Source organism: Rhagoletis zephyria, unplaced genomic scaffold, assembly GCF_001687245.7.
Source record: "Rhagoletis zephyria isolate East Lansing unplaced genomic scaffold, Rhagoletis_zephyria_1.1 Rzeph_scaffold_00809, whole genome shotgun sequence".
NCBI classification, from domain to species: Eukaryota; Metazoa; Arthropoda; class Insecta; order Diptera; family Tephritidae; genus Rhagoletis; species Rhagoletis zephyria.
Genome location: NW_016157893.1, coordinates 64472 through 80553, shown reverse-complemented (window position 1 = coordinate 80553; position 16082 = coordinate 64472). Strand labels below are relative to the sequence as shown.

Here is a 16082-nt window from a genome sequence, read left to right as displayed (position 1 = left end):
CGAATATTGTGTATAGAGAAAATCAAAAGCGGAGCAGGAAGTAAATCAAAAGCTGTGTGAAATAACATATCAGAAGGATACAGCGTTAAGCAATAACTTGAGCAATACACAAGAACGCCGGATAAGTTACAGAGACAAAAAAGACAATAACAGCAGGTTTAGCAACAACTAGTCAGTTAAGGATGTCGAGGCGCTGCTAAGTATTTTTAAAGCAATCGCTTAAGGGAATTCGTGATGATTAAGATTTTCAATTTGTTTTAAACGCGAAGTAAGTTGTAGAAAGAAAGTAGTAAAAAAGGTAGTAGGAAAAAAGTAGTAGAAAAAAGTACTAAAAAATCTAAAAGAAGAAATTCGATTTGGGAAAAGCCTCAAAACGCGGCAAAGATATCAGCTACTACGTAATATTTTAAAGTATTGTATGTACATATGTAAATGTCATATCAACGGCAAGGACAGACAGCAATAAAAAAGCAACACAAAAACAAAAATTTTAAATAGAACACAACTATAGGATACAACGTCAATGTCATGGTACTACAGAGCATGCGTCAAAATTATTCATTGCCAAAGTGTGGGTGTTAAGGATATACAGCATTCGCGACAAACAAAATAACGTGAGAACAGGCGCAACGCTCGATAAACGTAAGCATATGTATCTACAGTAAAAAAGCGCGCTCGAAAATAATTCGAAGCCGAAAATAGAATAACCGAGTAGCAAAACATTAAGCATCGGCGTGCCGGACAACAGAAAGTCCAATTGGTGGATGAAGCTGCAGTTAACAGTTAGACGAAAAACGTCAATCAGCGGCAGCAGAAGTGCATTACTTGAGCTAAGCTGAGCTGAGCTGTGTGATTAGCCAACATTACACAACAACTTAGAAACGCATTGACAATAACATTCGAAGGGCATACATACAAGTGAAGTGCAAGCAAAGTGGAACTAAACAAATAAAAACAAGCACAAAACAGAAAAAAGAAAAGAGAAGCTAAAGTAACACTAACAAGACACTTGTGAAAATCAGAGTGCGAAAAGAAATATCACACAGAGCGAAGACTCATCATTTAAATAGCAAAAGCTGCCAATAAATATTTGTTTCAAAAGTCATTCCTCAATTTGAAAAAGAGAATAAAGCAAAGTGTATTTCGCAGCTCAAATTCATAAATATTCAATAAACAATAAAAAAAACGCATTTATATAACCGAAATTCACTCGTTTTGACTACAAGCCAACGCATACTACCTTCTGGCACACATACACACATATATACACTACTCGCCACCTTTACTCCGCTTAACTAAAAAACAGCAGAGTATTAAATAATTCTAAGTGCTCGAGGAAAAACAAATTTCAAACAGTGCAAGCGTCCCATTGCTAGCAACATGTCAACAGTATCTACAGATAATGCGTCCGCTAAGGTGGACGGAAAGGAGGAGAGCGCCCGTCTGCTGGAGGCAGCTGTCAACGGCGAGAGATATGGATCGAATAAAGCGGTATGCAAACTTAAATTTACGCTAAGTTAGACAAGGTTGAGGCAAAGATAAAAAAAAATATATATGAACTATTCTAAGAAGAAACATAATTTTCAGTGACTTTAACTATCCGTTCATGCTATTCTTAATACCAAAGCTAATTACCGTTTTGACTAATTTTTTATATCCTCAGCACACCTTATTTCATAAAATCATCAAAAAACAACAAATATAATTTTTAGGAACTTTTTTGTTTGGAGACAAACCGGTTTTTGTGCTTCATTCTGCAACGAAAAATTACACTGAAATTTCCCAACACCGAAATTGGTTTGTCTAAAAACCACTTTTGACAAAGGTTGGCGAAAACTCCTTCCAAAATACATGAACTTTAGATAGGCGTACTAGTTCCATTACAACTTTTCATAAAAAACAATCGTGGTTGTCTTGAATCAAAGATAATATGTCGATTTTTTCCAAATTTTTCACTCGGCGAATTTTAAATCTTTACCTCCAAAACATTTCATTAGAGTTTAATTTTCATTAAAAATTATTCCGAACACAATTAAAATAAATCGCTTTTTATGGAATTTAGTTCGTGATAAAATTTTTACAATTGGCAAATTAACAATTTTATTGAGTATCTGTTTGGGACTGAACAAAAAAAATAATATTTTTATGCGTAAAAATTATTCAAATAAAAATGCAGCAACATTGTTACAATTTTAGTAAAATTTCTAATGCTTAAAATAGAAATTAACAAAAAAGTTCCAGATAAAATTCATGTTTGCCTTTTTATATTTTTGGTGTTTTTTACCAAATTTTTATTCAAGCAAAACTTTTCTATACAGATTTTATTACGAAACTCAGTTAAATTGAGTAAAATTATTTAATTTTCGAGTATTGAATTACTTAAAATAAAAATATACATGGCAACTCTGTTACGATCATAAAAATTAAGACTGTCGAAAATTTCATTATTTCATCGCCATCTCTTTCTCTATTTCTGAATCTATTATTTAAATTAAAAAAAAACACGTTATAAAAATATACGCATCATAAGAAATTAGGCCCAAAAAAGAAACAAATATCCTTGTATCAAAATGTATTAAGTAAAAAGTATGTCCTACTAGTTAAATTTGGAAAGCTAAATTGCCGTCAATTATTTTCTGTGATGTCCAAAATTTTTATTAGCCTAAGTAAATAAGTAATATGGCCACCAATTTGCGCCACTCACTCAAATTTTGCTACACACTGTAATTTTGTTTATATCTACTAAAAGCGTTATAAATAGATGTCTTATGAGAGTTATTGGTGGGCGAGACCAACTAAAAATATCTGATAAAAAAAAAATAACAAGCAGTTGAGTGTGCTGCCAAGCCCACATTTGGCACTGACCACAGAGCACTAACAAATACATACTACTGAATAACTAGTCGAAATCGAAATTTGTAATTACACATTTATAGCGCCATTACAATCAGCGTTGTTGAAATACTACTGCACATAAAGTTTACCTATTTACGGTAATGTACACAAACAAGCAGACACAATCCATATGCACCCAAGTGTGTTTCGCGCTCCAGCTTGCACTTTGGACACCAACTGTTGGGTCTTGGCGCGGCTCCCGCTGCTAACATAGTTTAATAGTCGCTAGTCGAATCCACCACGTACATTTGCCTGGTGTTTTATTTGCATATTTATACATTTAGGGTATTCACAAGATGTCGTAACCGTCGTAGTGTCTTTAAGTCGTAATTTTTTTCAATGTAAAATAACCGTTGAAAGGGCTAAAAGGGATTTTTAGGGTATTAAATATTTAAATATCGGTTTAGCAACATTTTGGTGTGATTATAAATGCTCTAAAAGCATTTTAACCGCATTTTAACCGTTATTTTACATTGAAAGATTTTACGACTTTTAGACATTATGTGAATACCCTACGACATCTTGTGAATACCCTAATTGTATTTTTTGCAATTGAATTGCTTTTTTTCACTTTTTTTCCTACTTCAGCTTAGCTTTTTGGCTAGCAGCCTTACCAATGCTACTCATGGAAAATTTTTTAAGACGTAATATGTTATGTGTCTGTGCTAACGACCGCTATGTAGTGCTGGTATATTGTTATGTTTGCATACAAATCGAAAATAATTTGCGTTTTCTACATATTCTATTCGTGACTTCGTTATTTATTTTTTCTCTTTCGATTTGGCGCTCACTACCCACTCACATTTGGATAGTATCTTTCATTATCAGACATAAAAATTTACATACAGATATGTACATCATATATATATATCGCTTCTGATCTGCAATTATTCAAACTACTTTTGATTTTTACGCACAGCGCCATGAACAGTGCAACAATGGATTGGACTTAATTACATATAAGTGAAATGATTTGAAGGTAGATTGCATCTCGAATGGCACAAGCTGTCTAAAGAGAGTCGGTGCATATAAACACAGGTGTCGACGCCTTTTAAAGTTATTTCAGAAAATGATGTACTTATAACAGTTGACTTTTACAGTCAATTTTGTAATAAAAATTCTGTTCTACTATCAAATATAAATTAATCTATATGTATATCAACGGCTGAGTGGAAGATCAACCTGTATCTCGGTTCGAAAACGCCTATCCCAGCCAATTTTTCAAGAGCACTCTAGCTCAGAAGTTGGTCGGAGAACGCACTAACTCAGTAAATGGTCCAAGAACGCCCTATTTCAATGTAAATTCAATATATCGGCAGCTCAGATAGGGCGTACTCATTAGCGCACACAAGGGGTGGGTTTTGGGGTTCAAATCCCCCCCTAAAGCAAATAACCTCAAATACAATCTGTATCTTAAAGCTAAGAATCCAGCTCTCAAGGAAATTATAAGAAATATTTATTATAATTTCTGTTGCTTGAAAAAGCGCTTTGCTTTTGCTGTAAATTTTCATGAGGCAATAAATATACGAGCATTTTTTTTTTCTTGAGAGCTGCAAACTGATTTAAGAAATTTTGGTCCATTTCTCGTCCGCCGTTTTATATGAATTTTTCGTTTTTCTAATATTAAAAAAATGTTNGTTTTAAAGAGGGTATTATCTGAAGCAAATTTTCAGTATTTTCCGGTGATATATCTTCAGAAATATAAAACCGCCCCTAAAATATATTCCTGGGTGCGCCCCTGGGCGTACTTCAAGCAAATTTTGAAGTAGGCCGTTCTTGAATCATTTTCTGAGATAGGCCGATAGGGATAGGTCGATCTTCCACTCAGCTTTCGACATGTACAAAAGTGTCTCAACATATCTGAGCTATTTTATGGCATATGTAGATGTCTTTACGGTGACTATATCCGTTAAGAAATTCCGATAAAATAGAAAAATAAGAATACAAAAATAAATGATATTGAGCTTACTTTTTTATTAGCGAATATCAGAGACAATCATGAAAAAGAAGACATTAAAAGAAATATGAATTTGAATTTTATATTTTTAGATGTTAGTTAGCTAATTTATAATTACAAATGGAAGAAATAAAATATCAGGTTTCGATCCTAATGGCACTCATCTACATGGACTTAGAATCTTCTTGCATTTTATTTTTTTTTTACGATAATGGGTAGTATCACATAGGTGCAATGAACTTTTGAACAAAAGACCTTATTTATTATTTATAGATCCTTTTTTCTCATATACTAAAAAAATAGTTTTTTTTTCTACACTTATAGGCTCCTCTGGCTCTCATGGCTTCAGATCATCTACATACGTACAACTCTTCAGTGCAATGTATTTCGTGGTCCATGCCTAATGAGACTCGAGCAGTGGCAGAAAAGATGTGCTCTGATCCGCTTTCCTTCCACGTCTCACAGTTTATCATAGAAATTGTTATGGTCCTGTCAAGGCAAGAAATTATCTCGCGGAGTGTCTCTCAGGAATAACGGGCTTTCCTTTATCCCGATCAGTTTCTGCTTCTGGTCGTTACTCTTGAGTCTACTCGGCTCCTCTAGCGATCATTTTTGATGCCCAACTTTGTAATAACAATTTTTATTATTTAATGGCTAGTGGAAATCCAGCATTAGTAAATTAATCATTTATGAAATTATTCCGACAAACATCGCAATGAATTCGTTTATTAAAAATTTCCATGTTTTTTGCAGAAAATTGTGATGATCTAATTACGACCAATTTTATTGACTAAATTGTTTAAATTGCTTAAATTGACAAATTTTATCATATGTAAAAAACAGCTTTCTCAATTGCTGACCTTTAATTTCAGTTGTCACTTTATTTGCAAACAAATTAATTAATTTAATGTTCTGAATAATTGTATTGCGTCTAATAACTCAATTTGTTGGAAGGGACGAACATATTTATGTATCACTCCGCATACGAAAAAAAATCGGTACTGTTTCTCCATTGAAATTATAAAATCTATTATATTTTAAGACCTCCACAAAAATATTTCGGAAAAATATTAAGATTTAAGCGAGCTGGACCGATTTGAAATCACCTCCGAAAATGCAGTTTTTTATGAATAAAAATACTTTCTTAAAGATGTTTTTTGAAAAAATGCCCTCAAATGACAAAGCGGTTTAAGCTTAAAACATGTACATAAAAATATTAAAAAAAAAATTTCAAAAAATTTTTACGGAATCATAATAATAAGATTTTTGATGCAGATTTTTTAAGCCTAATCTGTTTTGTCATCTGAGGGGACTTTTTTCAAAAAGTTCTTTAAGAAACTATTTTTATTCATAAAAAACTCAATTTTTGGAGGTATTTTCAAATCGGTCCAGTTCGCTTAAATCTTAATATTTTTCCAAAATATTTTGGTGGACGTCTTAAAATATAATCGATTTTGTAATCCCAGCGGAAAAACTGCAATTTTTTTTGTGATGCAGTCTAATGTACATACATACAAACTAAAAATAAAAAATATGTTTGCCATCAAAATCAATGGTTCGTTACGCAGGTCAAGCAAGTCAATTTAGAACATTTATTTTCATGCTTGCAAAACAAATCATTATGTTTGTTCCTCACGAGCCCGCGGGAGCCAAAATAGCCCAGAAAGCGTTCCTCACGCTAGAAAAATGGGTGATAGAAAGCGAATACCCTCCACTTTTTGATCGTAAATTTCTTCTTCTTCACGCCCGAAACAGCCCGTCAATTTGAAATAACAGCTGTTGTTTGTTTACTTCCGAAAGCAAATTTTGTAAAATAAAAAACTGGAGAAAACTCCGCGTTTAGAGCTGTGTTTTTTTGCGTTCCTCTCACGCTCTGGGAACTTTTGACACGTGGTGACACATTTCTGGCACTTATGTGAGAGTAACGTATTTTTACGCTATAATTACCAAAACAGCCCGGAAAGCGTGTGGAATAAACCTATTAATGGTGATAAAATTAAGCCTAAAGAAACCTAATATGCACGAGTACACATAAACATACACCAATGCTATTAAAAATAGAGCATCTACATAAATATGTTTACATATGTATGTGTGCGCATATGTTTAAAAATAAATGTCTGATATAAAATTACCCCTGCCGTGCAACAGATCCAACAGTCTGCCATTCAAGCTATCATTTATGTACGTCATTCATACTGTTTTATATTTGAAAGTACATACATACTTATATGAACATTAGTCCGTATCAGAAAACAAGTTTGCCATAAAATTTGGAAAACATTTTTTTTTTCGTCGAATTATCATATCTTCGGTACGAGTATTTAGAGTCGCATCTTATAATATGATATATCAATGTTCTTGTTTTGAGGAGAAACTTTTTTTGTACCAATCGCAGTTCCCCCACCCTATTGCTTGTAAATTAAAGCTCGTCAAAAGTCATTAATCTTTTGCTAAGGAAGTATGTATGTATGTACGTGCCCTTTAATATTTTGGCTTGCATTATCAAACTTCTACTGTATTGCACTTAATACTTACATATCTATGCTTCAAAATTGCGTCCAAGGTTAAAGAGGTTAACATTTAATTTCAATTTGCCAATTTATTTAATTTAATTTTCTTTTTTTTACGTTTATTTTTTTTATTCTTTTTTGGTGCTTTCCATTCTTTGCGATTATTCAATTATCTCATTAAATAATCACATGTTTGGTTTTTTTTTTTGTGTGTGTTATGTATGGTAAACAAATCGAAATCAAAATACAAACATGTACAATATGTATACAAGTATGCTTCCAAAATTTTCCATTCATTACCACTTATACACTGCAGATGGTTTGCATTGTATATATATTTGTTGTCATACCATTAATATGTGAGTCTCATCGTTTTCGCACTTTACTATTTTTGTTCCACTTTCGGGTGTACTTGTATGTACATAAGGACATATGTACATACATACCTATTGTATTTACATATAACACAATCATTCATTGCGTTTTTTTTTATTAGAGTGAATTTGGCATTTTCGCGATATACCATAAAATTTCGCTATTTATTTTTTTTTTCAATAGGGTTATTCAGAGCGAGCTCGTTAAAGTCCTTATTTGGTATTCAGTAATATTTACTTTGTGTTTTTTTATGATCTTTTGATATTCGCAAAAACTCACGTTATGAATAGTAAGTCATGAAAGCAAAGAGCTACGCAAAAAATGCTCCACATTTTTTACACATCACCATTCAGTTACGAAAAAAAAATGGTCAGGCATTACATTTTTTAGGTATTGGGTAACATGTATAAAAAGTGGGCTTAAGCAGTTTTATCAAAGATTTCACTGCCAGTGGCAAAATGGACATCAATATGCTAAGTTCAAAGGTCTTTCAGATCTCATACTTACTTACGTCTTGGTGAAGCGGTGAAGTTTTCTAGCCATCTAAAAATTACGGTTTGTACTAAGCGATTCAGTTTGCGTATTAACCGCGCCCTGATCTAGAAGGGAACATAATTCGACATATTTTGGCTTGCTTCAAAATTTAATTCAGAAAAACTCGAAGTGGATATAATTTCTCATTTTAGCCTATTATGACATAAAATTACATTAGGGGTATTCACCAAATTGAGCAAGTGGCCTGGCATTCTGGCAAAAGAGTAGATTAGCTTCAGCGTGGAATGACTTTTTAAACCAACTGTTGCAAATGTGAGAGCTGCTTTCACATTGTAAATACATATATATGTATGTACATATATATTATATACTATATCGAACTTCGAGTTATTAGGCTGCCTAAAATTTACTGTTCGCTAACAAAGGTCGCTTAAATTTATATCTGATAATTTTTCTTTTATAATTCTTATCACATTTAGCCACCATAAATAGCTTACCAATATAAACTATTTTTGTTGATGCCAATAAATCGAATTCACCTTAAACTCATTTTTCATGTTACACGTTTTTATCGGCCGAACAATAATTTTTACATATTGGTTAATATTTTGTAGGTATTTCCGCAACAAAATTATAGCATTTTTATAGAGAAATCTGTTTTCATAGAGGCCTTCAACTGCAAAAAATATTAGATACTATATATACATTTTTACAAGCATAATACTTATAAAGAACTGCTCTTTTTAGCACATCTACATTGTGAGATTTTTGACATGTTGGTTGGCAGGCGTAAAATTTGACAATCAGCTGATAGAAATCGCACGTGTTGAACTGTGAATTGGCTGTAGAGCTATCAATTTATAATTAAAAGTGACAAGATCACGAGAAATTCGAGTAAAGCTTGAAGATAGTACATAAACATACATAGAAACACTCGCTAGAAAAAGTTTCCGTACAGAGATTTTTTTTTACAAATTTCATATTTTTCAGGAAAAATGTTTAGTTAATTTTTCATGAAATTATCGAGCCCTAACCGCCAAAATAACGTAAGCGACATTTTTTTTTCAAAAATTATATATAAAAAAAAATTATAGCATTTTTATAGAGAAATCAGCTTTCATAGAGGCCTTCAACTGCAAAAAATACTAGATACTATATATACATTTTTACAAGCATAATACTTATAAAGAATTGCTCTTTTTAGCACATTTACATTGCGAGATTTTTGACATGTTGGTTGGCAAGCGTAAAATTTGACAATCAGCTGATAGAAATCGCACGTGTTGAACTGTGGATTGGCTGTTGAGCTATCAATTTATAATTAAAAGTGACAAGATCACGAGAAATTCGAGTAAAGCTTGAAGATAGTACATAAACATACATAGAAACACTCGCTAGAAAAAGTTTCCATACAGAGATTTTTTTTACAAATTTCATATTTTTCAGAAAAAATTTTTAGTTAATTTTTCATGAAAATATAGTTCATTTCAAATTTTGTGTGAAATGTAGAAAAATTTGCCACATTCTCGGCAAAATTTCTAAATTGTAGAAAATTTTGGTAAAATTGCGTACGCAGTTTTATAGCTCCTTCAATTTTGGTATAATCATTTTTGATAATCTGTTTTTTTGACGGTGTTGTGCATTTTATTTCATATACAAAATTTTTCAGAGATACTTTTCATGGAAGAAATAGCGTGACACCATCAGCAAAAAAAAATATCAACAACCAATGAGATTTTGTAGCAACCTCAAAGCATTAAAATTGAATGGGCTACAAAACTGCATATCAAATTTTATTTCAAATCTGTGGAAAAAGTTGAAATTTTGCTGCAAATAATTTCTTCTTTTTTTTTTAATTTTCGACTAAGTCTAAAAGTTATACATATCTAAATAGTTAATATTAAAAGTATGAAGCACTATATTTTTATAAAATACTAACCATTTCTTTTTACCATTTCTTGAAACATTTCATTGACTTTGTAAAAAATCTCTATAAAGAAACTTTCTCATGGTTGCATACTGCGAGTGTCAGTCAAAATTGTATAGTAAATATTTTTTCCATATTTTGCAAATACTCTGTTTTATTTTGATTAATTTTTAATAAAAATATAATTCACACTACAACAAAATCCATAAAACTCAAAGCTTCTAACTTTGTAACAATAAAAAAAAATTTTAAATTTTCATTAAAATATGATTGATCATTACGAAGGGTTCTCACGAACTTATAAGTTATTGCACCCTTCCATCAACGAATAGATACAAAAACAGCTGACACTTTTGAGTACAACCTAATACATACAAACTTGCTGCAACATTAGCCGCAGCAAGCAGCAAACACGCACTCACTTTTTTCATTGAATAACCTTCAAATGAACCCTGCGCTTCAGTAAGCACGTTGACCGCATAAAAAAGGAAAAAACAAAAACATGATAATACAAAGCGCATAAAAAAAAGAACGCGCAAACAGTTTGCACAAAAATTTTAATGTCACTCGGCGCGCAAATATTTGGCATCCATTAAAAAGTGAGCTTGCGCTTTCAACCTCTTTGCCTCCTTACTTGCGTTGCTTTACATTCTTGGAGTTGCGTTGCAAGCTATAATTTCTTGCGAAGATACATATGTATGCACATCTGTGATATGGCGACGCAGGAGTACCATCAAATCGAAATATGCGTTAAAATTCCTACTTTCAGTTTAATCAACAGCCGTGTGGGCGTTATTGAAAGAATGCGGATGTAATTGCGGAGAAAAAATAATAAATAAATAAAGACTGTGTGCAGCAATACCTGTTTGAAATAGCCAGCTTTGCCGTTAAAAATAGACACACAAGCGTATGGAAGGCATTTCCTGTAGTAAGTAAAACAGTCATTGCATTATGCCTGTAGGTTGGTGTAAAAGCAAAGTGTATGTATGTATGTACTTACCTTTCATTGTCATTCTGTTGAATCAATGCCATCCACTGATATGGCTTGCTAGACTGAGTGTCCAACGCTAACTAAAAGGAATCGCGCTCAGCTTGTCCTTCCTAACTAATCTGATTTCCTTTCAGTCGGCCACTAAAGCAGGTGTGTCTTGTAATTTAATATTTCTATTAACTTACCAACGTTCACACACAAACATTTAAGTATCTATTGGCTTTGCAGGCTAGTCGATTGATAATAAAAAAACGCAGTTTTTATCATCCAGCTCGAATGTTTAATGTTTTTCTATGAAAACAAATAAACCAGCATAACGATACATGTAAACATACTTAAATGAATCAGCAAGCAAATATTTGCTTTATAGATCGTTTTTGGCAAATCACTTCATATACGTAAATATTTATAACATTTAAAAGAGGTGTGCTCCAAATCGAAAAGTATATCTTCGAAATAAAAGCGTGGAAATGTTTTTTTGGGCAAAACATTTAACCAACACTAGCTCTTGTTTAACAGTGTGGTTAGAGGTTTATACTGCCAGTCCGTAGGACCAAGGCTCGATCAGTATCTAGTTCAAGCTACTCCCAACTAAATAATACCAATAGCAAAAATGTCGCTTTTAATAGCTGTGTGTGAAAGTACCACAACTTGAGGAGGAGCTCTTTGCAGTACTTAGCAAAATGTACATTTGTATGTATGTATCAGACATCTGCAGCGGGTGCATGATTTTTGTGTATACTCGATCATCTAACAAAACCCGTTTTGCATCGTTCTCTGTATACGAGCAGAAGTATTGTTCGTTATCGACTGAGCTCAAGACGAACATGTTGGCCACAACACCCGATTGCTTTTCATACATACTTGATTGGGTTCGGGTGCTTTGCAGCTCAATATACCCGGGTGTTCGAGTTTCAACCCGAGTGTGCACAAAATTTTCTTGATTGGCTTATGACGTTTTTGTTTCTACAAAAAATGTTGCCTTCTCATCGCGGTGTTCTTAGTTTTTGTGCGTAGAGGGCAAAGAGAAGGTTGAATTTTTCGGTAGTTTGTTTAAGTGTACATTTAACCATTTCTTATATTTTTGCTCATACAAAATGCGGCATCACGACGCCTACATCCATTTAGGTATAAATGTGTGTAGATCGGCAATGCCCAAGCCCTATACACTCGGTGCACATTTATTTTTTGTAAAAGTACTTATGTACCTACATAGTTTTAGGCTGTGTTCTAATATATACACACACAGCTTTCCACGCGAAACTATACGAAATAGATGCAAAAACATTTTTGTCTACTTCGCTTCTAATTTTTTCATTGCGTATGCACAAGCACAAAGCAACAACATTTTCGTATGCTTTGTGGGAACATATTGGCGCCAGTTACCTTCAGCGTAAATTTCTTTGTTGTCCTGCATTTTATCGCAATGTTCGGGTGTCCGTTTCATTGTTACACAAATTTTCGGGTTAGCTGCGGGTGTCCGAGTGTGGTGTTCGCTTGTGCTCAATTTATAGCGAGGGTGATCGAACAGACTCGTTCGTAACCAAAGCAGCTGTCGGGTATGCATCTCGATCGAACACATAGTAGCCGAGTGTGGCGTTCGCTTGTGCTTGATTTTTAGTGAGTGTGATCAAAAAGGCTCGATCATACTCAAAGCTGTTCTCTGGTATGTATGTCTTTTTTTTTATTTCAGCAGTGAGGTCTACGAATGGTCTTCATTTTTTCTAGGGCAGTGCGGCTATACCGGCAGTGCTTGCAGACGGAAACCGCCCCAGAAAGAATGAAGGCTCTGAATATAATTAGATCATGGCTCATGGTAGCCGGCCAGTGAGAAAAAAAATCTGGGAAAGGAGTACAATTTTTGTTTTATATCTGTCTGGATGATTTATTAGACTTTGGCCTTTTCCCTTACTCGAATAGTCCGCGGAAATGTATCGTTCTCTCCAATAATCAGCACAACTGCAAAATGGAACAACATACGCTGATGAATGGTTGGCCAGATGGCTAGTATGGTGGCTGTAAAAACTGGTTGATCACTCATAAGCAGTATTGCGAAAAAAGTATGTATTTAGTTGCCGCTGCACAGTGGATCATTTAATGTTCACAATTTAATGCTCTATAAAACTGCATACCGAAAGTTTTTTAATTTTGGTGAGCATTTTTTTACAACTTTTGATATTTGTCTTGTGATATTTTTTTTCTATTCTTCTAGTTTTATTAACTGGAACATGAGAATCGATTTTCTGCAAAAATTTTCCTTTTTCTGGACTTCACACTAAATAATTTAATATGAATCAACTGGTCTCTTGCTAATTTTATAAGCTTTCTTTAAAAAAAAATGTATCAGGTTGGTTGAAAAATGAAGGCTCCAGTGAGTTATGAAGTTTTGAACCACTGTGCTTCAGAAGTCTACTCTGTGATTACATTTTCTTGTATTTGCATGCCGATTTCAAATAATGGTACATACATATATAGTTGAAGAGGTATTTTTCAGTACTACATAGTATTTATTGAAGAACATATCGTCGAAAATTGTGTCAAACTTCACTACAAGCTGATTTTATAGACAGAAGAAAACTTCATAAAAGCGGTCTCAACCCCAAGCTAAGATTGTGAATCCTCCATAAAGCTGTCGTTCTTTTAAAATTCAACTGTGAGCACTTTGCAGCGTTTTTTTTTCATCTGCTCCGTGTGTCAACACAGTTTTTCAATTTAACAATTCCGCGTTTCAACTGAAGTGTTAATAAGGGTCAAAGTTGGGCATGAAAAAAATTGTGTTTTTAAAAGGTGTGTACCACAAGACACATGTATACATGCCTATTTACATACTAGGTGTATATGCATATACTAAAATGTAAATCTGTATAGGCCCACATACAGGTATACATTAGGGTGGTCCAAAAAAAGGATGTGAAAAAGTTAAGTCAAAATTTGTATGCTCTATCCCCTAGGATTGTTCCATACTGAAAAATATATACCCCTATTTTTTATTTTGAAATAAAAAAATACTTAGAGGTTGCTCAAAGCGCTCAAACTTTGCCATGTATTTTATATGGGAAAGAAAACACGTTCCGTAGAAATGGTGTAGAATTCTTGAAAATCAATATTTTTCGATCGAAAAAGTCTGTTTCTCTTCAAGAGGTTCCCAATAACAACACCCAATTATTTATTTAACTATCTTTTCATATTAATTATATTTTATAGGCCCACCAAAACCCCCAGAAAATGCCAGAAAATGCAATGAAGGGATAAATAAAAAATTTTTAGTATTCAAAAGTGGTTAAATAAACAATTTGATATTGTTACTGGAAGTTTTCTACAGAGAACCGATCCGATCGAAAAATATTGATTTTTAAGAATTCCATGGCATTTCTACGAAAAAGTGCTTTTTTGCACATATAAATACTTGGTAAACTTTGAGCGCTTTGAGCGACCTCTAAATCTTTTTTGATTTCAAAATAAAAAATAGGGGTATATTTTTTAGGATAAAGAACAATTTCAGGGAATTAAAATTTCGACTTTACTTATTTTGGATCATTCTAGTATACATACATGTACCTACATAACTATGTATAGTACAGGAAAATTGCATTCGCTTAGAAGTGGAAGAAAAGCACGTTTCGAGCTTTATGGAGTTTATATAATTTGTTCTTTTGTTTTTATTTTACTCAATGCACTTCAATGCACTTGTTTTTATTGCATTGTCGTTCTGAATGATTCTGTAAATACTCGAGATGCATTTAAATGGGTAAAAAATGTCTCACTTTAAAGATATGCAATGAAAAATCTTACGATCTACATACATTCATACAGTGACCGACATAATGATAAGGTCACCTTATATAAACATATAAGTTTTGACTGTTTATTATTTCATTTTAATTATTATTATTGTTTAATTTCGGTGAACAATTTTTTTTGTAGGAAGTTCGAAACTTGGATTTGTTATTGAATGAACTATACATTGTATATATTTACAAAAAATTATTTGAATTCATTTGAAAAAATAGCTAAAACTTATAATATATATACGGTGACCTTATCATTATGTCGGGTACTAAATGTGCATACCTACTTATGTATATGGATAATCGTTAACTGTAATTAGTATGCGTTTTAGCACATAGGATATTATTGAGATGTTTTTGCGTGCATTTTTTACATATTTTATTCAAATTAATTTTGATGAAAACAAATGCAGTGTACGTTTTTAGAATGATAAAGAACATTTGTATGTATTAGAGTACGTCATTCCCTATACAGAAAAAAACGTGGTACTATTCTTCCATCGGATTTATAAAATCTATTATATTTTAAAACTTTCGCCACAATATTTTGGAAAGAAATTAAGACTTAAATAAGTTGAAACGATTTGAAAATATCTTCAAAAATCCCATTACTTTGATTCCGTTGATAAAATGTTGAAACATTTTTATGCACACCTTTTAAGCTTTTTAACTGTTCTATTAACTGAGGTGATTTTTTAGAAAAACTTTTTTTCCAACAAAATATATAAAAAAAGGAACAGTCCAGCGCCTACGTCTTGGTCTGCAGGCTGTATCGGAGATACAGCCGATAAATTTAAACGTAGAATACGTGCTATGGTTAAGAGCATATCCAAGTCAAAAACGAAAGCACACTATAAGAAAAAAAATATCGATAGCAAAATCGATAGAAACATCTATAAAAATATCGATAATAATATCGACAGCAAAATCGATAACTAAATCGATTACAAAATCTATCAAAGAATCGATTACAAAATCGATAACAAAATCGATAACAAAACCGATTATAAGTCGATAACAAAATCGATAAAAAAACGATGAAAAATCGATAGCAAACTCGACAAAATAATCGATAACAAAATCGATAAAAAATATCGATAACAATAGCGATCATTATATCGATGAGTTCTGAAAATGTCGA

The 16082-nt window shown here is 32.7% G+C and overlaps 1 protein-coding gene across 2 annotated transcripts in view; it reads left to right on the top strand.

Annotated features, from left to right (window-relative positions):
* Nucleotides 1-1394: 1394 nt before the first annotated feature.
* The window catches only part of nebu (solute carrier family 2 member nebulosa), a 24528-nt gene continuing 9840 nt past the window's right edge, over nt 1395-16082 (top strand). The window contains exon 1 of one of the 2 annotated variants that reach the window (XM_017614331.1): nt 1395-1491. The gene's annotated coding sequence lies outside the window, so the exon portion shown is untranslated. The remainder of the gene's footprint in view (nt 1492-16082) is intronic. The other variant, XM_017614330.1, reaches the window with a different exon arrangement.